The 26,499-nt window shown below is 38.1% G+C and overlaps 1 protein-coding gene across 3 annotated transcripts in view; it reads left to right on the top strand.

Moving 5' to 3' along the window:
* ZNF385B (zinc finger protein 385B) overlaps positions 1 to 26,499 on the top strand; it is a 329,371-nt gene that overhangs the window by 77,938 nt on the left and 224,934 nt on the right. Inside the window, exon 1 of one of the 3 annotated variants that reach the window (XM_043577200.1) lies at positions 7,668 to 7,721. The exons of the other annotated variants lie outside the window; for them this stretch is intronic. The gene's annotated coding sequence lies outside the window, so the exon portion shown is untranslated. Of the gene's footprint in view, positions 1 to 7,667; positions 7,722 to 26,499 lie in introns of those variants that run through there. 3 annotated transcript variants of the gene reach the window in all.

Below are 26,499 nucleotides of genomic sequence, written 5' to 3'. Positions count from 1 at the left end.
TTAGCCTATAAGGAGACAGGATGCCCAGTTAAATTTGAATTTCAGTTTAAAAATAATTTTTAGTATAAAAATGTCCAATGAATACCTCTAGTCAAGCAAAATATTTGTGACATACTAAAAAACTTATTTATTGTTGATCTGAAATTCACATCTACTGGACATCATATATTGTTTCTGGAAACACTAGATTCATTGGCAATCCAGTACTTTTTGGTAAATAGAGATATATGAAAGATGAAGAAGATACATTGACCTTGTATTTAGAATATAAGATCCATTAGGGCATACATTTCTATGTGTTTATTATCTGGAGATTCTCCAGAATCTAGGTCTGTGACTAGCACTCAGTAAATATTTATTGTACGTGTGAATGAAGGCATGGTAATGCTAAAAATATTGTGCCAAGTAGGATGCCTAACATACAAAAGAACAGAACTAAGATTTAGTATTTGTTCATAAACATATTCTATGTGTCTGATATTTTTTCAGCAGAACATTCTTGAGCAAACTTCTCAAGAATGTTCACTATGGAAAATAAAGTACAAAGAAAAGATAAGACTTTGAAAATGAATTTTTGAGTCATATTAGAGCTTGAAAATTCTGTATTGCTAGTTTACTTGAATTTTCAAGAGTAATTCTGAGGATTTTAACTGATTAATAATTCAGGATTGAAGTATGGCATGTAGCACAAATTGATGTGGTTTGGAATATATTTCTGAAAAAATAAACACTCCAGAGCTCATTTTTCATCAAAGTGAAATAGGACAGAGGAGCTGATTGCTGGAACCTGGCCACAGCTTCCCTGCAAGCAGGGTGGGTGCAGGTGGAGTTTATCAGTCCTCTTCATCTAGATCTAAATCAGTGCTGAGGGAACTGATTGCGTTCATCCCTATTTAAGCACCTTTGATATGGCCACAATCTTGTTGGATTTCTTAAACTGACACTTGGGGTAGAAAAGGATTTGATGAAGCACAAGAATAACTGTCACTTGTTAAGGATTTACTGTGAGCAAGCATGCATCCAGCAGGAACCCATTTAACCTTGTAAGGAAGGTATTATGATCCCCATTTTTCAGATGAGAAAATTGAGGCATACAAAGATGAAGTAACTTAACACAATAAGTGGTAAAAATGGTTAAAAAAAACAAAAACCCTTTCCATTGAGCAACAATGCAAATCAGCTTATTCTAAGAATACCAGAATCCTGCAAAATATATTGCCTTATTTTACCAAAATAATCATCATGGAAAATAATTACAAGTAGATCATATTACCATGAATCAAGCTTTGGCTTTGCATGAAGTTAATAAACATCCTCTAACCAAAGTAAGTCATCAGTCCAGTGATTTAGTTCTAGTCTCATATTTTCTCTCACCCTCTGCCTTCATCAGGAGGGCGATGCACCGCGTCTGCATTTTCTCATTGTGCAGTTATCATCGTGCTGGGGTCTATCTGTTGGTGTCTGGGCAGGCAGCAGATGGTACATTCAAGCAGGTAATTGAGGAGAGCTTAATGAAGGCGATATTTTCAAAAGTGTGGACAGGGTTAAGAGAACAAATGGGAGAGAGAGAAGGGCCAGGAACTAGCAACAGCTGGAATCAATTACTGTCCCTTGACCCTAAAACAATGAGAGAAGAGAGCCATTGCCAGAAGCCAGAGACAGGTGCAGCACAGCAGAGGGACAACCAGCAGGCAAGGAGCTGCTGTCTTCTAGGAAGGGTGCAGCCAGTTTGTTGCCACCAGAAAGAAGTAAATCCAAACAAAGTCTAGGGTGAAAATGACGTACACAAACGCCTGCCTTCCCTCTCTTCTTGTAGTCTAGTCTCTTACTGGTAGCCAACATGAACTAACTGAACTCAAATGGAAGCCAGAGGACAAGGGAACCACTGATCTAGTCCACAAAGGTCAGTCTCCCCAGGGCACAGAACAGGGTGGAGAATGGGACCTATATGGCTCTGGAAGGGCAGATGGAAAATATCCATTGCATAGTGCTTTACTGCCATGGTTGCATAGCCTAATAAGCCTACTTTCTCTTCTCTTGCATTCTTCTTTTCCACATTCCTTTTGTCTTCCAAGTTCTCTCTCTGGCAGATGTCTCTTTGCTCTGCATGGAGGGCTGCTAGTCTACTTCTTGAATTTAAGTGATGTTACCCTGGTGCTGGGCCCCATTTTTATGGGGCTCCTAGTGCTTCCCAACTCCATCTCCAGGTCCACTGAGGAACACATACTCTGGGGCAGATCTCCCTGGTCATCTGATTCCTTGGTTCTCTGATTTGACTAGGGAAGCCTCTCTTCCTTGTTACGCCCTTGGCAATCTGTTTCCAGATACTCCAGAGCGTTGAGTTCTAAAGGCATTTCCTTCAAATGGCTACCTTCCTAGGAAATTAAGTAGCCTCTGTCTTTACACAGTGCCTGATTTCCTATGGCATTTCTGCCTCCTGGAGCAGCCAAGTCCCTAGTATTTATTACCCAGTAGAAACCACAACTCACGTGGCACAGCCTGGAAGCACTGCAACTGAAAGAACATAGTCTAACAACAGGAGAGGGTTTTTTTCTTCTTCCTCTTCTTTTTTGTTTGTTTTTACTTATGTTCCTAGAATATTAAGAAAAGGATACATGAAACAGTATTCAGGAAATTCCCTTTCCCTTCCCTTCATCAGTTTTCTCACTCTCAGTTCCTTCAGCATCTTTTCTCTGGAGTCTCCCCGGCACCTCCCCCACCTCTAACCCACCTGTCTCCCTTCTTCCTCCTCTTTCCCCTTTCTTTCATTTCTAGACCACGGAAGTCCCAGAGAACTTGCCTGGCAACAGAACCTGACTCTGAGGTAGAGAAGGGAAAGAAACTGAGCTGGTAGAGGTGAGACCCATCTCAGTAGATAGAAGATGAGAAAGGCTGGGTGCATTTCTGCCTGAATAATGTACCCTTGCCAGTGTGAGGATCATGATGGAGTGAGAACAGCAGCACTGAAAGGTATCAAAAGACTTGTAAACTTTAAACAACTTGATAGTTATGGCATATGAATTACAGACTCATAACCAAAGTCATTTTCCATCTGTAATTATTACAGTGGCTGCCATTCATTGAGTGCTTGCCCCGTGCCAGGCGTTTTACCAAGGATTTTAATATATTTATCTCTAAAGTTTGAACCAAATATATAACATATTGGTGCCAGCCTCCCTTTGCAAATGAAGAAATTGAAATGCAGAGCCATGATTTGAACAAATTGTGACTCTAAAGCACATCCCTTTGCATTAACAATAGCACTAGTACAGTAGCTCTCAACAGATGAACAAATACTGTCACCAGTCCTTGTGCTATCATGCATGCAACATTTTTAATCTTCACATCAACCCAGTGAGGTAGTAGGGTTGTTAGCACCACTCTATGGATGAGAGTCAGAGACATGAAGGCACCCTGTTGGCCACACAGCTAGTACTCTTGAGAGTCACACGTGAACCCAGGTCTGTTGGACTCCAGATGCATTCTCTTAATGACTGACCTGTACTCCAAAGATGCCTGCTTTATAATATTATATACAAGGGACAGAGTGGTGTTATTAATATAGTAGCTTGTTAGTTATTAATTTCTAGGATAACTCTGTGTGGGTGGAGGCAGGTATTTCTAAGAGTTGAGAACCAACGTGATAGGACCTGCTGTGATATGGCTTGCAGCAGGTGCAGGTCAGCTGGTGAATGCTAGGGTGGGGCAACATACTCCATGCCAGCATTTTGAAATAGAGAAATTTGGGGTTCATGAGATGAGTCAAGACAATGACAAACAGCAACTGACCCTGTGAAACAGAAACCAAAGAATAGATCACAATACACAGGTCCCTCCACTTGATGTTTACTAGTTAGCCCATTTCTTGAACAGCAATCCAATAATAATCATCATGTCTCAGGGGAGTCTCCCCTATAGTTCAGGTCATTTCCTTCATGACTGGCTGTATGACTGTGATAGTTTTTTTTTAAATATTATTTATTTATTTTCATCTAAATGTTTTTAAAGTCTAGTATAGTTAACATACAGTTTTATATTAGTTTCAGGTGTACAATATAGTGATTCCACAATTCTATATATTCTGTGCTCAAGATAAGTGGACTCTTTATTTTGTGTGTACATATATTTGTGTATATGTGTGTGTGTGTGTGTGTGTGTGTGTGTACACACACTTCATCTTCTTTATTCATTTATTTCTTCATGGACACTTGGGATGCTTCCATAATTTGGCTATTGTAAATAATGCTGCAATAAATACAGCGGTGCAAATACCTTTTTGAATCAGTGTTTTCATATTATTTGGGTAAACACCCAGTAGTTGACTGTGATAGTTGTATGGAAGACGAGTCCTGATACTGAAATTAGTCTATAAATTCTGAAATGAATAAAATATGGAGATGTATTGATAAAACAATACAAGTGTTGGCTTAACTAGTCAGCTGCCTCATGAGAGAATTAGAAAAAACAAAAAGTAGTTCTCAGAAGCCCACTCATGAACTGTTACATAGACTTCAGGTAATTTTCTAAGGTGTATATTTTTAAATAAAATTTTAGTTGTGTTAGATGAAAACCATCAACTTTTAGCAGATTAAGATAATTTTTAATGTTTAAATATAGTATTTGTTGGGTGATTTCTACGATGATTTCATGGAGTGTTTTAGGGGAAGGCAAGTTGAGGGGTCTGTGGTTTTGGGATCAAGGAAAGTTGTCATAAATCATACAGTTAAAACATTGATCTCTCTCCCAGCCTATCATTCACCTTCCTTACCTTCTGTTTCTCCTACTGTCAAATTTTACCCTGAAGAAGTTAAGACTCAGAGACACAAGTGTATAAAAGAGCACTTAATAAGACCCAAATCCTGAGGCCAATTTCTTCCCCCAGGCCAATTTCTAATGTAAATCCTTCCTTTTCCAGGTTTTGGTGTCTTTTTTTTTTTTTTTTTTAATTTCTATCTCATCTGAGGCATTGTGCCAAGCACTCAGAGTATACAGACCATGAAGTACTCCAGAAGCTCACAGGCAATTTTCTCTTGAAAAGTGGCTCCCAATGCAAACTGGTGCAGCTGCTGTGAACAGTATGGAGGTTCCCCAAAACGTTAAAAACAGAACTACCCTACAATCCAGCAATCACACTACTAGGCATTTACCCAGAGAATGCAGAAACACTAATTCAAAGGATTACATGCACCAGAGTGTTTACAGCAGCATTATCTACAATAGCCAAATTGTGGAAAGAGCCAAAGCGTCTATCAACTGATGGACAGATAAAGAAGATATGGGAGATAGATAGACATAGATATAGATATAGATATAGATATAGATATAGATATAGATATAGATTAGATATATAGATATATGATGGAATATTTTTCAGCCATAAAAAGAATGAAATATTGCCATTTGTGATGACATTGGTGGAGCTAGAGAGTATTATGCTAAGCAAAATAAGTCAAAGACAAATATATGATTTCATTCATATGTGGAATTTAAGAAACAAAACAAATGAGCAAAGGGAAAAAAAAGAGAGCTGCAATCCAAAAAACAGACTTTTAACTATAGAGAACAAACTGAGGGTTGCTGGAAGGGAGGTGGGCAGAGGGATGGGTGAAATAGGTGATGGGAATTGAGGAGTGAACTTGTCGTGATGAACACCAGGTGTTGTATGGAAGTGTTGAATCACTACGTCGTATACCTGAAACTAATACTACACTGTATGTCAACTGGAATTTAAATAAAAACTTAAAAGTGGTTCCAACACCATACCTCACTGACACTGTGGCTGCTGGTGAAAAATTCAGATCCTCCTCCTGGAGGAGGCTAGTGGAAACCAGGAGGAGATCCTCCTCCGGGAGGAGGCCTGTGGAAACCAAACCTCAGTACCTGGGCAGGTACAGGGAGGCCTGTCTTCCTAGAGCCATTGAGGGGAACCCCAACATGAACAGAACTGATGGTAACATGATGAGATGATAGGAGCAGTGGTGTAGAAAGGGAAGGGAATGTGAAGAAGGGTTGGCCTCGACTCCTTTCTGATTATTAGAAGGCTGCAAGGCACAGCCTCCTGCTGGCCTTTGATGCCAACTAAAGTAGAACATTATACATGCTGATGCTGTGTGTGGTTCATCCTAGTTATCTACTTTTGGTTTGGAATCTACTAACGGCTTCTGGGCTGGCTAAGTTGGTAGAGCATCTGACTCTTGATCCCATGGTTTGGAATCTACTAGACCTATTTCTTGCTAAATATAGTTTGCTATTGAAAAACATGTAATGTTTAGCATCAGAGGATGAAATTAAGTGTTAGCTCTATATAGGCTAAGCCTAGCACTTTAAATTGACTCATTTGTAGGTAGTATAAAATGGTGCTGTCCATACAGTCAAGATGATTGCAGTTACTACGCTCGCATTATATAGTCCATGAATGCGTACTGACTTCCATTTCTCCTTTTGCAAGATTATATAACTATTGCACTTTTAATTAGGAGGGTGATGATGCTGATACCAAGGAATTCAATGCAATGAACTTTTTATTATTAGAGATAAAAATTAATCCTCAATTCCTTTGGCCTTTTAATTGTTTAACTGTGGAATCAGTCAAATGTGGAGGCTGAAGAAGCACCGAGGGATAATGTAATTGCAACTCTTCAAACAATTGTATCTGTCTGGAGAATGAAGATTGATGATCTGGAAAATAGATCTCATTGTTTCAGTAGTAGAATTATGGGTTTTGCCAGTGGCTATTAAGAGAGATTCTCTGGGAAACTTTTTACCAAAAGAAAAAAAAAATGATACTTGTGAGATGAAGGAAATTTAATTCAGACACTTTTCATTAAGAAAGGCCAGAAACTCCAATTCCCAAGTTCATAGTTGATGAGAGGCCCCAGAGCAGTAATTATCCATTTTTCAAGTTTCCTGATAGAAAGCTCTTCAATTAGATATAGACAAGGGAAAAATTATGGTAAAAGGAAGGGTAGTTTGTCCTTTCTAAAGAGCACTAGGAAAATAGAGACTATATAACAATGTTAAGAGATAATTATATTAAATGAGTTAAGCACTTTGAATTATCTTAAAAGATGTTAAATTACTTTCGGTATTGCTATTTCACTTAAAGTGCGTAAAATTTTAACTCTGAAAATAAACTTGCATTCAGTATTCATTTATGTTCCCTAAATTCTCAGAAAGGATGGGTTGCCTTGGGCATCCTTGGATATCCCTTGGGGAAATAGGTTATTCTGTGGATGAACTAGGTAGTGTTTTTTGTTCAAAGTGCCAGTGAATATTTGAAATGTTGATTCAGTATATTTGTCATGCTGTTAGAAAGATTGATTAGTTGTCTCACTTGTTGATTCTAATGTTACTTGACAAGCATCATTTGCATGGCCATTTGTGTTTTCTACCTTCCTTATTCATATATGAGGCAGAAATGGGTGTAAATGATTGACTTGATAGGAGGCTATGGGCTATCATGGATTAATATAAGTCAGAGGAAATGCCTCCCTCTTTGTTCAACCACATAATGGTAGTTCATGAATATTTTATTTTACCATTTTAAAGTGGAGGAAGCTTAGAAGGTGAGTTGAAGTGACCTCAGTCCCTTTCATTTTATTTATAATGTAGTGTTTCTTGTTACTTGCTGCTAAGCAGAGAGTGAAGATGTAACTGTTTACCTCAACAGGGTAAATGGAAGCAGCTCTACAGCCATGGTCCACCACCAAGCTGAACTCTGAGTATGTATCTGTCCAGGAATTACTTCTAATCTGAGCACAGAGATGATACAGAACATATATTTAGAATGAAATAGTCCCTGGCCTTTTGCATGATTTTATTTTATTAATGGAGACTTCTACTAGCAGGCAGTGAATGTAGAAGGGAGGTTTTAGAAACCGAGAACTTGAGAAACACATTATATGTGCTTATTATTATTATTAGGTTGGAAGGGCTGTGTTTTAGAAATGTGAAAAAGTTCTTCTTTCTTATATCTATAACATTTTTTTAAAGAAATACTACTTTATTTAAAATTTTTTTTATTCGCAAACATTTCATTTATATCCCTAAAAGATAAGGGATTTTTAAAATACATAAACACAATACCATGATGTCTGAAAAAGTGAAGAATCCCCTTAATATGTTCCAATATGCAGTCAGTATTCAAATCTCCCATAAGCAAACTTGTACATTTTTTTTTTCAAATCAGGATCCCGTCTATAACATTTCTTATTTTAAAGCTAAAAATAAGGGGCGCCTGGGTGGCGCAGTCGGTTAAGCGTCCGACTTCAGCCAGGTCACGATCTCGCGGTCCGTGAGTTCGAGCCCCGCATCAGGCTCTGGGCTGATGGCTCAGAGCCTGGAGCCTGTTTCCGATTCTGTGTCTCCCTCTCTCTCTCTGCCCCTCCCCCGTTCATGCTCTGTCTCTCTCTGTCCCAAAAATAAATAAACGTTGAAAAAAAAAATTAAAAAAAAAAAGCTAAAAATAAGACAGTGTTGTATGAGAATAGCACTAAAGGATGATGAAGTTGGGGAAACAAGAGGATTGAAAACAGATAAAAACAAACAAACAAAACTTAGGCCTTGACACGGTTTGTTCAGGATGTTCAAGATAAAGTAGCCACATTTTAAAAAGAGATGAACATTAATGTTCTCTAATGGTAAAGTAATAAATGCGGTTTCTTTGTAAACCATTTCACAATTAAAGACATGAAAAGACAAGGAGAAATTAACCCCAACAGCTGCTGCCACCATGCTTCTCTACCAGTCACAGGTAGCCCAACTGGTGCCTCCCATCTTAATTCTGTGTGTGGCTGTGGAGGACATTCTTGTAAAGCAAAAATGTGATGCTTTTATACCTACCATCCGGAAGGTACTTTTTGTCCCGCTTAATTATTTGTCATTATTTGTTTGCACTGTAAGTCATTAAAAGACATTCAAGGGGTGTGGGTGGCTCAGTTAGTTGAGCGGTTGAGCGTCCGACTTCAGCTCAGGTCATGATCTCCCAGTTCGTGGGTTTGAACGCCACGTTAGGCTCTGTGGTGACACCTCAGAGCCTGGATCCTGCTTCAGATTCTGTGTCTCCCTCTCTCTGTCTCTCTCTCTGCCCCTCCCCTGCTTGCACTCTGTCTTTCTGTCTCTCAAAAATAAATTAATGCTAAAAAAAATTTTTTTAAAGGCATTCAAAAAGAAAGAATGAGAGAGAAGGAAGCTGAGATTCTGTATACAGTCTGCTTTTCCACCAACAAGATGCTCCCCACTGCAGTGGGGATGACTGTCCTTCCTGATTAGGATCTTTTAGCCTACAGTATAAGAATATGAATTGTTTTAGCCTACAGTATAGAAATATGATCTCAGCTATGAACTTCCGGGATCCAATATATTGATTCTATCTCATTGGGCAGTGGAGTTAATTACAGTAATGATACAAAAAAATAAGTAATAGGATTGGGGACCTCTACCAAATTGGGGGAAGGGTAGTGTTTGCTTCTCGCGTTGAGGAGGAATAAAAATTCAGTGAAATTATCACAAACCCGAGGGTTAAGAAGGTTATATACTTGTGCCATATATCAGTCTAAAGTCTAGTGAATAGATCTGTTCAGAGTTAAACCACAGTGAGAAGGCACAAAGCCTTCAGGCTTTTAGGAAACTATTCTGAGATTTGGAATCAGAACATAAGGCATCAGAAGTAAGATATCAAAGAGCTCACTTTTTAAAATAAAAGGGGGTTACTTTGTAGTTACAACAAGAACAGTAGGAAATAGAAAGAAACCCAGAGAAGGACACATAGATCCAGCAAATCATGTCAGTTCTGCACATGGAGATGGGAGCCAGGGGGTATCATCAAGTAAAATGGGCAGGAATTCAAAAATTGTGTTCTGAACTTGCTTAAAGGGAGTAGGGTCACAAAAGGGGGAAGAGGGTGGGGAAATGGATACTGTAATAAGTAGAGTCAGGTCCTGCTGATGCAGGAAAAATGTGTCAGAAAGAACTGTTCTGCTGTCATTTAAGTATTAAAAGTCACAGGAGCCTTGGCATAATGTCTTCCTTCGTTTGACTCTGTCACATGCATATGTATCCTTTCATAGCATCACAGGTGAAAGGTGACTAGTTGAGGACAGCATTTGAATATTACTGCTTTGTCTGGCCAGATACTGTCTTATAACAATTCATGTACAGTCCTATTTTAATGGCTCCAAAGTGAATATGAATATGCCATGGGTATTTAATAATTTTTTATTATTTGACATTTATACTATAGTAAGGTTTTTGCTAATATAAATTATGCTACATCAAATAACCTCGTAGGCAAGTCTTTGTGTGTCATTAGTTGTTTCCTTTGAGTAATTGCTGTAACTTGGGTACAGAGGCTTAGAAATTGCCCATTTCAGACTGTCGCTACTGCTCGCCGAACTTCCTTCCATAGAGTTTGTACCAGTGCACACAACCATCAACCGTGAAACATCAACCATTTCCCACATTCAAGGATGAGACTCCTAGCACATCATCATTTTATAAACCTCTGAATTGTGTTTTTCTAATAGTGCAGATGACGTCAATTAAGTCATAGGAACTCTTCTTCCTGGTACTCATTGCAATCAAAGGTGTGCAATTTTAAAATACCCTGGTGGAAGTTAGAGCAAAACACAGAATATAGTGATCCGGAGTGCCTGGGTGGCTCAGTTGGTTGAGCATCTGACTTCAGCTCAGGTCATGATCTCATGGTTCATGAATACGAGCCCCATGTCTGGCTCTGTGCTGACAGCTCAGAGCCTGGAGCCTCCTTCAGATTCTGTGTCTCCCTCTCTCTCTCTGCCCCTCCCTGACTCACGCTCTGTCTCTTTCTTTCGCTCTCTAAAAAATAAACATTAAATTAAAAAAAAAAGAATATAGTGATCAAAGAATATTTAAGCTATACAGAGTGATCATACTAATTATTTTATTAACCAGGTGTTCTAATCTATTTCTCTAACCACAGTCTAACATATTTCTATCTTTAATCCTTCTAATTGTATAATCTCTCAAAAGGAAACTAATAATTCTTCCTTTCTCAAAAACTAGAAAAGTCAAGTAAAGAACGTAAGAATATAAGGTCCCTGAACAACTCAGTAATATTACTATAGTTTTAAAAGAGAATCCAGGGGTGTCTGTGTGGCTCAGTCGGTTAGGCGTCCGACTTCGGCTCAGGTCATGATTTCACAGCTCGTGAGTTCGAGCCCCGTGTCGGGTTCTGTGCTGACAGCTCAGAGCCTGAAGCCTGCTTCTCATTATGTGTCTCCCTCTCTCTCTGCTCCTCCCCTGCTTGTGCTCTTTCTCTGTCTCTCAAAAATGAATAAATGTAAAAAAAAATTTTTTTTAAAGAGAATCCGAAACAGAATCCACATTTGAAATTTATTGCTATATTTAAGAAGGTATGACACACTGTTTGCACATATTACTTGATATGGAAAAAATATATTAAAAAGTAGAAAATGCTGTCCTCTGTTATTGACCTAAATAAATGCATTATTTTTTTAAGTTTATTTATTTATTGTAAGACAGAGAGACAGAATCTGAAACAGGCTCCCAGCTCTGAGCTGTTAGCACAGAGCCCAATGCGGGGTTCAAACCCACAAACTGAAATCATGACCTGAGCCAAAGTTGGATGCTTAACCAATGAGACACTGAGATGCCCTATAAGTTTTTTAAAATTTCATTTTCTACCTGTTTTATAGACATTGAATTGATATTATTGATTGACTTTTTATTTAGCATTCTTGTTAAATTGACTTTATATGTTTAATTATTTATCTGAAATCCTTGAGATTTTTATACACACACAAATCTCATCATCAGCTAATAATTACACAGCTTCATTTCTTTCTTCCCATTCTTAAAATGTTTTTTCTTTTCCTTATCGCATTAGCTAGAAACTTCAAAATGGTATCAATTAAAAGTATAAAGTACATTTTTGTCTCACTGTCAATCTCAGAGAGAATTTTTTCAATATTTAATCCTTATGATATCTGCTTTAGGAATTTTGTAGATAACCTTTTTTCCCCACCTTTTTTGAGGTATAGAGGTATTTGGCAAATAAAAATTATGTATATTTAAGGTATACAATCTAATGGTTTGATATACATACACATTGTGAAGTGAATGACCACAATCAATTTATTAACACATCCATCACTTCACATAGTTACCTTTTTTGTTGTGGTGGTGGTGGTGAGAACACAACAAATTTCAAGGATATAATGCACTATTATTAACTAGACTCACCATGTTGTATATTAGATTCCCAGAACATATTCATCTTGTAACTAAAAGTTTGTAGCCTTTGACCAATACCTTCCTATTTTCCCTATGCCAAACCCTCTCAATCATCACTCTATCCTCTGCTTCTATGTGTTCACCCTTTTTAGATACATATAAATTAGGTCGTACTGTATTTGTCTTTCTCTACCATATTTCACTAGCGTTAATGTTCTCCAGGTGCAACCATGTTGTCCCAGATGGTGGGATTTCCTTCTTTATATAGATGAATAATACCCATTACATATATATATATATATATATATATATATACATATATATATGTGTGTGTGTGTATGTATATGTATATATACATATATGTATATATGTATATATCATATATATTAATATATAATACACTCCATTATATATATAAGATATATGTATGAGATATAGATATATGGATATACATGAATAAAGAAAATGTGGTGTATATATATATGTATACACACACACACACACAAATACATACATACATACATTGGCAGACACTTAAGGTTGTTTTGATAGCTTGGCTATTGTGAATAATGTGGCCATGCACATGAGAGTGCAAATGTCTCTTTGAGATACTGATTTCATTTCCTTTGGATATATCCCCAGCAGTGGATATATGCTGAATCATATGGTAAGTTTTATTTTTAATATTTTGAGACCCCTCCATATTGTTTTCCATAATCGTTGTAACAATTTACATCTCCACCAACAGTGGTAAGAAAGTGTTCCCTTTTCTCACACCCTTGCCAACACTTTCATCTATTGTCTTTTAACGTTTATTTATTTTGGGGACAGAGAGAGACAGAGCATGAACGGGGGAGGGGCAGAGAGAGAGGGAGACACAGAATCGGAAACAGGCTCCAGGCTCTGAGCCATCAGCCCAGAGCCCGACGCGGGGCTCGAACTCCTGGACCGCGAGATCGTGACTGGCTGAAGTCGGACGCTTAACCGACTGCGCCACCCAGGCGCCCCTCATCTATTGTCTTTTAATAATAGCCATCCTAACAGGTGTGAGGGGATATTTCATTGTGGTTTTGATATGCATTTCCCTAATAATTAGTGATGAGGAGTTCCATTTCATCTACCTGTTGACTATTTGTTTGCTTTGGAAAAATGTCTTCAGCTTCTTTCATTTTTAAATCAGGTGGTTTCTTTGAGTGAATTCTATGAATTCCTTATATATTTTGGAGAGTAACCGCTTATCAGATATGTCATTGGCAAATATTTTCTCCCATTCTATAGGTTGCCTTTTCACTGTGTTGGTCATTTCCTTTGCTATGTAGGAGTTTTTTGTTTGATATGGTAACACTTGTTCACTTTTGCTTTGGATGTCTCCAACCAAGACCAATATCAAGGATCTCTTTCCCTATGTTTTCTTCTAGGAGTTTTACAGTTTCAAATCTTACATTTAAGTCTTTAATCCCTTTTGACTTGATTTTTGTATATGGTGTAAGAAAGATAAAGGATCCTATTTCATTCTTTTGCATGTGAGTTTCCGGTTTTCCCAATACCATTTATTGAAGAGATTACCCTTTTCCGGTTATGTAGTCTTGGCACTTTTGACATAGATTACTTGACTGTATATGTGTGGGTTTATTTCTCAGCTCTCTGTTCTGTTCCATTGGTCTATGTGTCTGTTTGTTTTTACAGGTACTATACTAGTTTGATTAAAGACAACGTTTTTCAAATTTAGGAAGTTTCATCTTATTAGTACTTTACTAAGATGTTTTTGTCAATAATGGATGTTTTATTTTTTTTAAGTATTTTTTCCACACTTATTGAGATGGCTGCATGCTTTTTCTCCTTCTGTTATAGTGGTAAAAATTAGATTGATTTTAGAATCCTTAACCAACTTTGCATTCCTAGAATAAGCACCACTTCATTATCAAAAGTAAATGGAATAGAGACGTCTGGGTGGCTCAGTCAGTTGAGCATCCGACTTCGGCTCAGGTTATGATCTCGCTGTCTGTGAGTTCAAGCCCCACGTCGAGCTCTGTGCTGACAGCTCAGAGCCTGGAGATGGCTTTGGATTCTGTGTCTCTCTCTCTGTTCCTCCCCTACTCATGCTCTGTCTCTCTCTCTCTGTCTCTCTGTCTCTCTCTCTGTCAAAAATAAATAAACATTAAAAATTTTTTTAATTAAAAAAAATGGAATAAATCTAAAATTGTTCCAAAGTGAAAAGCTTATTTTTAGAAAGGAGTGGAAATGAAAATGAAAGTGGAGCCATTTCTTATCAGCCAGGATTAATTGTAGTCAAAATTTGCCTTAAACAAAATTAAGGCAAAATGGAGAAAAATCCGGAATCAGGGTTAGACTTACAAGGTATCCAAAAGCATGAAAAAGAAACATACACAGTCAAAACTGTCAAGACTTAGAAGTTCAAAACCATTTGGTAAGCCATGATTGAGAAAGCCAGATACATAAGGGAATGTAGGAACAAGAAGATACTTCTAATCTGGCAAACTCCATGAGAAGACTTGAGTTCTTTATTCTCTGTCAGTAACAGTGAGAAACTGTGTCCTGACTGGCCCTGGCTCATAGATATACCCTTGGATTGGTTTCTTGCTTTTCTTCAGACTCAAGAGACAGTGTCAGATAATCATTCTGAGCTTCTAGCAAAATTTTAAGCCTTATTCAATTTCATTTCTTATTAGCAGTTGTTGCTGTTGTTAACAATGATTTTAACAAAGAAGAACAACAGAATGGTTTAAGGAGATTATTTTTTTTTAAGTTTTATTTATTTACTTTGAGAGAGAGCACGAGTAGGGGAGGGACAGAGAGAGAGGGAATCCCAAGTAGGCTCTACACATTTTTTGTGGAGCTAGATGCTGGGCACGAACTCATGAACTGTGAGATCGTGACCTGAGCCGAAATCAAGAGTTGGATGCTTAAAAAACTGAGCCACCCAGGTGCGCCATGGAGATTCTATCCTCTACACTCCTGAGGAGTTATTGTGTCAGCTTGAGACATCTCCTATCCCCAAAGATTTTCACTCAATAATGCATTCAAAAGTGCTATTCAGGAATGTTTAATCAATAGGTGTTTAAAGTGATCCTATAACATTCCAATAATGCCCACGTGTATAAAAGTGTAAAAGTTTTTATTAAATATATCTGGATGCAAAAGATGTTGCATGTGGCTTTTAAATTTATTGGACTGTCCTTTTTTGTCTTTGTCTCTCTCTTCCCTTCTCATTTTCTGTCTCTCCCTTCTTTACTCTTTCCCTCATTTCTTTCCTTTACTTCCCTTTATGCAGGTATATGAACATCTATAAACTCTAGTAAAGTATTAGGAATACAAGGAAGTAGAAAGAACATTTCCCAAACTTAAGGAATTCATCAGCTAGTTGTGTGGGCCTAGAGTAAATTCAAATTAATATATATTGATACACAATATTGTGAAAACTTAAAATTAGGTGGAAATGTATAGATCACAAGTCCTAGTTAAATGTAAAGAAAATTTTCTGTGGAAATTGGCAGCTGGAAGAGTTCCTGAAAAAACATGTAACTTGAAGTCTGTATGTAAATGAGAATCCCAGAGTAAGACAGAGGACACAGCTGATCAGAAATGTACAATGCAAAGACATTGTATTCATTGGGATTAAAGCCATCTATAGTGACAGAAGAAAACTAAATAGTGGTGACTTAAGAATTTATTTTAAATTCTTGTATTTCTTGTTCACTTAAACATATTTTGTTGACCCTCCATGTTTGGTGTGACATTCTAGTGTCAGGGAACCAAGCTTCTCTCTTTGGCTCTGATATCCACGGGCAGCTTGCCCTCCATGTCCTGTGCTGATGCTTGGGTTTGTCATTATGTTTAAATTCCTGCCAACAGGAAGAAAGAAGCAAAGTGGCTTCCTCTCCCTTTAAGAAAATATCCAGAAGCTTCACTTGGACTGAATTTTGTCACCTGGCCAGGCCTAGCTGCAAAGGAAACTGGGAGATGTAGTCTTTGTTCTAGGTAGCTATGTACGTAGCTGAAGTTCTATTTATAGTCATAGGCACAGGAGCATAGGCATGAAGAGGGCAGTACACGTGTGAGGGGACAAAGTGACTGAAGCAGATACTTTCTGTATCTCATGTATCTAACACTGGACAAGAACCTGCCCATGAGTGTAGGAGAGTACAGTATATATATTCCTGTAAAAGAAAACACTAACATGAGTTAATTTGACTTTATGAAGCTGCCGATTTTTCTTTCCTTTTTTGTTCATGGCTTCTTGATAGGAAAAAAAAAAACTATCCTTGCTCTAGGACGTTAATTCTGAACTTTTTATAAGTTCGTCCTCCTGGGTTGTATCTGCTTAGATGATTGCAGAATGCAACAGTTGAGAGTACTTTCCTGGAAGGAATACATCTTGAACTGAAATTTCAGAAAATAAAGCAATTTTTTTTTTAAACTCAAACTGCATTTTAGGAGGTCCTATGAACGGAAGTGAAAACATGAATTTCATTGGGTTAGTCCATCTGGGTTTTGTTTGTTTGAATAGAAGAGAGGTTTAACAGATAAATTAAGGTACCAAGCACAGTCTTAATCTTTCCTCATTTTCAGTAATAGGCTCAGACCTTCCCCAGTTCAGCTTTTATCCAAGTCACATGTAGGCAATTAGTAGATTTTCTGTTCAAATAAAAATGTTTATTTGCTTTTCTAATTTACCATTGTGACACTGGAACTCTGATTGAAAGCATTTTAACTTTTATGGTAAACAGTAAAAAAAGCCTCATAAAGCTCTCACAAAACTTCAGGAGTTAAGATATATTCCTTATGAATGCCTACATTGTGATATTTGTGTTGCCAATTATTTTATCTGGAATCATTCACTTAACTACATTTCCTGGTGTTTTTTTTGTTGGGTTTTTTTTTTGTTGTTGTTTTTTTTTTTAGAGCACTTCGCGGAGGACATGTTTTTAATAGGCTATAATCATCACATGGGCAACAGGGATCTTGGCAAGTAGCTATTAACAGTATAGACAGAAACTTGGAGTGTGATAGTTTTAGACTTCCTGAGCTTCTTGATGCTATTTTAATGCACTAAGCGTATAAACTAAATTTAGATCCTGCTGACTGTTACCAGAGTGAAGTGCGTGCCTCTTTTGCAGACAATGCTAGATTTAGTCACCATGTATTTCTGTCAAGCTGGGAATGCAGTTTACAGCTCTCATCCCGTGTAAGCATATAGTAACTATACATATGTATTTAATAATTGCTCTGAATTGCACCTGTTTATTTCAATTTTGTTGTCCCTAAAGCAGTTACTGACCCTGTGTTTTTTTTTTTATGGTCATTGTATTTTATTTTGATAAATCTGGCATTATACTTACAGTTAATTTCTAACAGGAAGTCTGTGTTACTCCCTAAGTATCTCTCTAGCCCACTATTTGTCAGCCTGGGTACTGTAGCATTTTGGGTCATACATTTCTTTATTATGCGGGACTATTGTACACATTGCAGGATGTTTGGCAGCATCCCTGGCCTCTATGCATTATTTGCCAAGAGCACATCCCTCTAGACCAGTTGTAACTACCAAAAATGTCTTCAGATATTCAAATGACTTCAGTGAAGCAAAATCACAACTACTTCAGTCTGTCCACTGTTCACCGTCTCCTTCACTCCTGCCCCAGTCCACACTACTGTCATCTCTCAGCAAACCATTGTTAAGAATTTTCTGCTGGATCTTCTTGCATATGCCCCAGCTGCTCTCCAGTTCATTCTCCACATTGTGGCCAGAGTGCTTTCCAAAACCCAAATCTCATCATGTTACCCCTTTTAAAACACCATCACTGCTTTCCAGTGACAGATAGAACTCTTAAAAATAGCCTCCAACATTCATCCTAGTTGGACCTGGAGTACTCCTTGGCTTCATCTCAACCCAATTTCTCTTGCCAGTTCAGGCTTTTTTATGTGTCCTTCCTCCCCCGGTTCTTGCCTTGCTCTTCTCCTCTCTGCCCTTCTGGCCAACTTGCACTCACTCTTCAGTTCTGTCTCCATTCTAGCCTCAGGCTGCCAGGATATTCTTATCTGATGACTAAGGACCAAGTCAGATTGACGTGCTATAGTTAATTCTAGGCCAAATGGACTAAAGTCAATCATCTAAAAGCCAGTTTACCAAAGGGCCAAATTATTAAACAGTCACCAAAATACAGATTTAACAAACCCTTGTTTTTCTTTTCATATTCATAGTTTCCTACTATTAGTTTTGCATGAGTTGGGTTTAGATTGCTTGAGGGCTGTAAAGAATCAGTATTTGCAGATTTTGGGGTCAGCAGGCTCTCTCCCCATCCCTGTGAGCCCTGTCCTCCAGTTCAGGTTTCCCTGTCTGGGACTAACAGCTTAGCCCACCTGATGTGCTGGCCTGTGTATCCATCTTTCCTCTAGTAGGCAGGTGTAGTGAGAATCAAATGAAACTTCCTAAAATGCAGTTATGATATCACATTGAAAGTAAAAATATTAAAAATCTATGAAAGTATCCCATACAATCTACATTGCCTCAAAGTTTTCAAGTAAAGAAACAAAATTTGGTAAAATGTTAAAATTAATAAATTCAGTTATTTGTCATCGGGGATTTAAAAAAATTTTTTTTTACATTTATTTATTTTTGAGAGACAGAGACAGAGCACAAGTGGGGGAGGGGCAGAGAGAGAGGGAGACACAGAATCCGAAGCAGGCTCCAGGCTCTGAGCTGTCAACACAGAGCCCAACGCAGGGCTTGAACTCATGAACTTCGAGATCATGACCTGAGCCGAAGTCAGCCGCTTAACCAACTGAGCCACCCAGGTGCCCTGTCATTGGGGATTTTAATGAATAGTTCCTAAAATTTCTAAAAATTGGCAAAATTGTTAATAAATTCAAAAAGATTAAATAGGTATAGTATCAATTGAAGATTTCCCATAGGAGATTTGAGTTATATTTATAAGAATGTACCCACAATAAGACCAAAGTAGCTCATTGCCCCTTAACTTTTGACAAGTTAAATATTCTTTAAAAGTGTTTTAAGATCAATGTATTTGTTGACTATAGTCAAAAAGAATAATGTTATAGTTGCCCACTTGTAATTCTACATTTATTTGATGACCACTGCAATAATTATCTGTGCTCGTCTCTTAATCGTAGACTCCATGAGAGCAGGAACTGTGACTATTTTTGCTCATTAATTATTTACAGAGCATATCATAGTATCAGGCACAAAGCAAATGTCCATTTAAATGTTGTTGAATCAATAAATTACTTTAAAAATACATTATTAGCCTCCTAATATGTAATAATGACATTGCCAGTAGTTCTTAGCCTTGAGAAAGCTGTTGATAGTTTTGGACCTAATTCTATAAAAACATTAAAAATATATAACAGACTTTGATAAAGCATTTATTGAAACACTGTGCTTTTTCTAAGACTGAGATATTTTGGATAGTCTTTTGGTAGTTACACTAAACAAAATTTCATTTTTCAGATAGAAGTCTGTGTGGTTTTAAGTTGTATAAAAAGTTTGTGAATTTTCTTTACTATCATATTCAAATGAAATAGCATGGTTCTTTATCACATTTAAGTCATATGCCATAATGAGAGTGTTTTAAAATTGATATTATAAAATAATATCTTCAAATAAAAATAGAACATGAGTATTATCTCTGGATTATCATAGTTGGTTAAGTGTCCAACTCTTGATTTCAGCTCAGGTCACCATCTTACGGTTGTAAGATTGATCCCCATGTCAGGCTCCATGCTGAGTGTGGAGCCAGCTTGAGATTTTGTCTCTCCCTCTCTCTCTGCCCCTCCCCTGCTGGTGCTCTCTCCTTAAAAACAATTGAAAAAAAAAAAAAAAAAAGATTTCCAGTTGACTGTTGGCAGTGATGCTTATATGGTTAGGGTTGACCTTAATCTAAGGTTAGTCAGAGTGAACATTCCAGACTTTCCAAAGGGGATGGAGAAGAGAAGGCAAGAGAAAGATGTAGAAAGGATGAAGGCAGGAGTTGGGCTTGAGGGAAAATTGCCTTTTCAATTCTCTTCAGGATTTAGTCTGAAAATTTCCATTATTCCAAACACATCTTCCCAAATTCTCTCTATATTTGACCTCCATATAGAGCACAAATACCACTATTTGAATCATTTAATGACCATTATGTGATCCACAATCCACAATTTTTCAAATATTTCAGATACATTTTATATTTATAATTCTAAGAAATCTGTGAAGAGGTTTATACTGTTTTTTTCTTTCTCTTGTTCAAGGTGGCTTATTTCTTTTTTTTAAATTTTTTTGTTGTTGTTGTTTATTAATGTTTGAAAGACAGACAGAGTCAGAGCACAAGCAGGGGTGGCGTGGAAAGAGAGAGGGGGACACAGAATCTGAAGCATGCTCCAGGCTCTGAGCTGTCATCACAGAGCCTGACACGGGGCTCAAACTCATGAACCGTGAGATCATGACCTGAGCCGTGGCAGGATGCTCAACCAACTGAGCCACCCAGGTGCCCCACGGTGGCTTATTTCTTTGTGTATTTTATAATTTCTGATTGTTAGCTCATGTTTCACTAGCCTTTCTCTGAAAGAATTCTGCAAGACTTGTGTTGAGGAAGCACACTTCTAGAAAAAAGTATTTTAGGTTCTTCTTGGTGCTGAAGGAGGTAACCAGCCCTGGAACCATATCTGTTATTTTTCTTGTTTTGGGGGTTTTCTGGACCAAACATGTAGAGAATATCTAAATCCTGAGCCATGTAAGGATAGGACTATGGTTATAAATTCTAAGAAAACCATCCTGTCTCCCTAATTTATGGCCCAAACAGACATTTTTCCTTGCTGTCACCTTTGCTGGCGAGCAGGCTTTCTGAAGGTTTGCTCTTCAAAGGACTTGGCTTTGAGTTTCGTTTTTTTTGTGTGTTTTTGTTTTGTTTTGTTTTGGTTTTTTTTGAGTTTCGTTTTTGACTCTCCACCTTGCAGAGGAGCAGAGCCTTGATTTCTGGTCCCATTCAGTAGTTAGAACCCAAAACGCCAGGATACCCATGCTGGCAAATGCCTTCAGGGCAACGATGGGAACAGTACCATCTTACAAAGTAGCTTTCCATTTTTGGCCTTTGAAAATTTTCCTTGGTGTTTTTCTAAATCTCTTATGCATCTAAAAGGATTCTTAAAATAATCTTATCCATTTTGCAAGGGGAGAGTTTATTTTAGAATATATGATCAATTCATTATACTGCTGGAAATAGAATGCAACAATGATTTTATATTTAAAGAGATATTTCTTTTAAGGAAAAGAAACCATTTGCCTTCCCTCCCTCCCTCCTTTCTTTTCTTCCTTCCCCCTTCCCTTACACCTATCTATATGAGATAATTGATCATTTAGATAAAATTGCAGAGCCACTCTTGGAAGGAAAAGGAAATTTATAGTTATATAGCTTCCTTTATTATATAAACAATACAAGCTAATTGACAGGAAACACCAAAGCTATTTTTTCCTAAACTTCACATTTTTTAAATGATTTAAGAACTAATTAAATGAAATTAAATACAACCAACATTTTTTGATCACCTAGCACATACCTGAAACTGCTCTGTAGATACAAATAGGTTGAAATACAGTGACTTTAAGACTACCAGAAGCATAATAGAGGGAAGGAATAGATATCATAGAGACATGGGTGGCCCTTAAATTTAATAATTTTCACTTTAATACAAACTTGACTTGTACAATGCTTAGTACCTACCAGACTTTTCATGCAATGAGCAGGTTTTTTATAACAGTAGTCAAGGAAGATTTGAGCAATCACCTGAGGAAGCTGCTCATGTATATGCAAGTTTTGGTAAAGAGTGTTTAGTTCTTGGGCTGCCAGGGTGGCTCAGTTAGTTAAGCTTCCAACTTCAGCTCAGGTCATGATCTTGCAGTTCATGAGTTCAAGCCCCGTGTTGGGCTCTGTGCTGACAGCTTGGAGCCTGGAGCCTCCTTCAGATTTTGTGTCTCCCCCTCTCTCTCTGCCCCTCCCCCACTCATACTCTGTCTTTCTCTCTCTCTCTTTCTCTCTCTCTCTCAAAAATAAACATTAAAAAAAGAAAGAGTGGTTAGTCCTTGAGGAATGAAGATGCCAGGAAACAGATACTATCACACTCCCTCAGGATGTACTTGCCTTTATTCGTCCTTCAAATGTTTGGCCTTTGAGAATGTTTTCAGGAACTTATTAACTACATATTTTTTAAGTTATTTTTTAACGTTTATTTTTATTTTTGAGACAGAGAGAGACAGAGCATGAACAGGGGAGGGTCAGAGAGAGAGGGAGACACAGAATCGGAAACAGGCTCCAGGCTCTGAGCGGTCAGCACAGAGCCCGACTTGGGGCTCAAACTCATGGACTGCGAGATCATGACCTGAGCCGAAGTCGGACGCTCAACTGACTGAGCCACCCAGGCGCCCCTAAATTATTTTTTTAAAATGTTTTTTTAATGTTTATTTATTTTTGAGAGACAGAGAGAGACCGAGCATGAGCGGGGAGGAGTAGAGAAAGAGAGAGACACAAAATCCGAAGCAGGCTCCAGGGTCTGAGCTGTCAGCACAGAGTCGAACATGGGGCTCGAACCCACGAGCCATAAGATCATGATCTGAGCTGAAGTCAGACGCTTAACTGACTGAGCCACCCGGTCACCCCACATATTAACTACATATTAAGAATAAATTAAATATGTTCTTATAAAAAGCTTTTGAATTACCCAGGATACAAGCCAATCAGAGAAAGTTAAGAGAAATTATATTTTCTAGTGGAACTTAAAAAGACATGGTGAAAGTTTGTCTTATCAGGTGGACGGGAGATCATGAGCAAAGTCAAAGATATGTTAAATCTCTTGGTGTGTTCAGAGAACTTGAAATAACTAGCTTTAAGTAGCTATCTCAAATATACACAGTTTACATATTTTTTAAATATTTATTTTGAGAGAGAGTGGGTGAGGGGTAGAGAGAGAAGGAGAGAGAAGATTCCAAGCAGGCTCCATACTCAATGCAGAGCCAAGGTGGGGCTTGATCCCACGACCACAAGATCATGACCTGAGCCACTGTCAAGAGTCAGACAGATGATGGGGCGCCTGGGTGGCGCAGTCGGTTAAGCGTCCAACTTCAGCCGGGTCACGATCTCGCAGTCTGTGAGTTCGAGCCCCGCGTCAGGCTCTGGGCTTATTGCTCGGAGCCTGGAGCCTGTTTCCGATTCTGTGTCTCCCTCTCTCTCTGCCCCTCCCCCGTTCATGCTCTGTCTCTCTCTGTCCCAAAAATAAATAAACGTTGAAAAAAAAAATTTAAGAGTCAGACAGATGCTTAACCAATTGAGCCACTTAAGTGCCCCCAGTTTACATATTTGAAGTCACTTTCATATGATGGAGGTAGTTAGCATTCACTGAACTTTTGCAGTGTGTTGGATACTTTGTATATGCTTTACATATAATAACATTTAATTCTGTCAATAGTTCTTTGATGTGGGTACTATTATCATCCCATTTATAGATGGTCAAAAATTTAAGTAACTTTCTTAAAGTTATAGGGTTACAGGGGGACAAGGCAGGACTCAAATCCAGGTGTTCTGGCCTTAGAACCCACGCTCTTAACCTTTATGTTCTTTTGCTCACAGTGAAGGCTGATTTATCCTTTTTTTTCTTCCAAGTTTTTATTTAAATTCTAGTTAACATATAGTGTCAAATTGGTTTCAGGAGTAGAATTTAGTGATTCATCACGTACATATAACACCCAGTGCTCATCGTAACAAGTGCCCTCTTTAATTCCCATCACCCATTTAGCCCATCCATTCTCCCTCCCTCCATCAACCCTCAGTTTATTCTTTATCGTTAAGAGTCTCTTATGGTTTGCTTCCCTCTTTTTTCCCCCTTCCCTTATGTTCATCTGTTTTGTTTCCTAAATTCCACATATGTGTGAAATCATATGGTATTTGTCTTTCTCTGACTGACTTATGTTGCTCAGCATAATACACTCTACCTCCAACCACGTCATTGCAAATGGCAATTTTTTTCTTTTTGATGGCTGAGTAATATTCCACTATATATTTACACCTCATCTTCTTTCTCCATTCATCAGTTGATGGTTTTTTGGGCTCTTTCCATAGTTTGGCTGTTGTTGGTAGTGCTGCTATAAACATCAGGGTGCATGTGCCCTGAAAGCTGATTTATCTTGAAGGACTGGATCAAAAGTTCTCATTCTTGAGATAGCTCAATGAATGAAAAAAGTTTGTTTTCTCCCCTCTAGATCCTATGTGCCATAAAAATTGGCTTGTTCTGGGGCGCCTGGGTGGCGCAGTCGGTTAAGCGTCCGACTTCAGCCAGGTCACGATCTCGCAGTCTGTGAGTTTGAGCCCCGCGTCGGGCTCTGGGCTGATGGCTCGGAGCCTGGAGCCTGTTTCCGATTCTGTGTCTCCCTCTCTCTCTGCCCCTCCCCCGTTCATGCTCTGTCTCTCTCTGTCCCAAAAATAAATAAACATTGAAAAAAAAATTTTTTTAAATTGGCTTGTTCTTATTCAATTGATTTGAATAAATATTCTTTTCTAAGAAAAATACATGACTGAATGGATGCCTTTTCGGTGGTGTATTGGACAGGTTTATAAGAGCTGATTACTAAATTTTCAGGAATTGTGTGAGCCAGTTATTAAATATAGTGTTAAAAATTACATAAATGTAAATTAAATGAATTATATTTAAAACAAAGGTATTAAATATTCAAAACCCATTACTTCCTAATTACTTAACCACATTTTACTATTATCTATGCTCTTGAGGTTTTTTCTCGATTGTATATATATGTGGAAATATAATGGTATGCTGCTGAGTTCTACATTCAGTAATGCTCATCACTTTGGTACCTTGAAATTAGAATCATATTTATACTATGATTTGGTAAACACGACATATTAGGGTTTTATCCCCAAGGAGCTGACTGTTCAACAGTTATCACAGCACCCCCTTCATTCCTTCTTTAAAACATTTTGCCTTGCTCTTTTCTGGCTGGAACCATGGAGGGTGCAGACGAGAAGGAAAAGAAGGTACTTCCTGTGCCAGAAACCCTTAAGAAAAAGTGAAAGAATTTCTCAGAGTTGAAGATCAAGCGTCTGAGAAAGAAGTTTGCCCAAAAGATGCTTTGAGGGGCAAGGAGCTAAACATTACCACAAGGAATACAGACAGGTGTTCAGAACTGAGATTTGAATGGCTAGGATGGCAAGAAAAGCTGGCAACTTCTTCAGACCTGCAGAACCCAAATTGGCATTTGTCATCAGGATCAGAGATATCAATGGTGTGAGCCCAAAGGTTCGAAAGGTGCTGCTGCTTTTTCGCCTTTCTAGATCTTCAGTCACACCTTTGTTAAGCTCAACAAGGCTTCAGTTAATATGTTATGGATTATGGAACCATATGGAGCATGGCGTTACCCAAACCTGGAGTCAGTGAATGAACTGATCTATGAAGCTCACCTCGTTGAGCTTAACAAAGGTGCCACTGAAGATCCGGCAAAGACAAAGCAGCAGCAGCAGCACCTTTCGAACCTTTGGGCTCACACCATTGATATCTCTCTGATCCTGATGACAAATGCCAATTTGGGTTCTGCAGGTCTGCAGAAGTTGCCAGCTTTTCTTGCCATCCTAGCCATTCGAATCTCAGTTTTGTGCATCTGAGTAGTTACTACTACTAAGGTCACTTTCTTGGTAGTTCTACCTGTCATCTCCATGCTTGGTAACATAGAGCCATTTATGTACTTGAAGGCCAGATCTTCGTATTCTTTTTATTATACTTTTTGTCTTTCCTACTCTTTTCTAGCTTTAATCATATCAGTATTTCTATTTTTTTTTTAATTTTTTTTCAACGTTTATTTATTTTTTGGGACAGAGAGAGACAGAGCATGAACGGGGGAGGGGCAGAGAGAGAGGGAGACACAGAATCAGAAACAGGCTCCAGGCTCTGAGCCATCAGCCCAGAGCCTGACGCGGGGCTCGAACTCACGGACCGCGAGATGGTGACCTGGCTGAAGTCGGACGCTTAACCGACTGCGCCACCCAGGCGCCCCTCAATATTTCTATTTTTAACTGTTTCCCAATTTTTTATTTTCCCTGAAGTTGGAAAACCCCAGAGTAAAGTGCTTCAGATGGCTCATTACTGTAGCTGAATGATATCTGAATTGTCATTTTAATATATCTTTTGAGTAAAAGTATTTATATTGACTGAGACTGACATTTTCTTTACCTTATAAAGAATAAAGTTTTTTTCTGG

Source organism: Prionailurus bengalensis, chromosome C1 (genome assembly GCF_016509475.1).
Source record: "Prionailurus bengalensis isolate Pbe53 chromosome C1, Fcat_Pben_1.1_paternal_pri, whole genome shotgun sequence".
Taxonomy (NCBI): Eukaryota; Metazoa; Chordata; class Mammalia; order Carnivora; family Felidae; genus Prionailurus; species Prionailurus bengalensis.
This window is presented reverse-complemented; position numbering and strand designations above follow the sequence as displayed.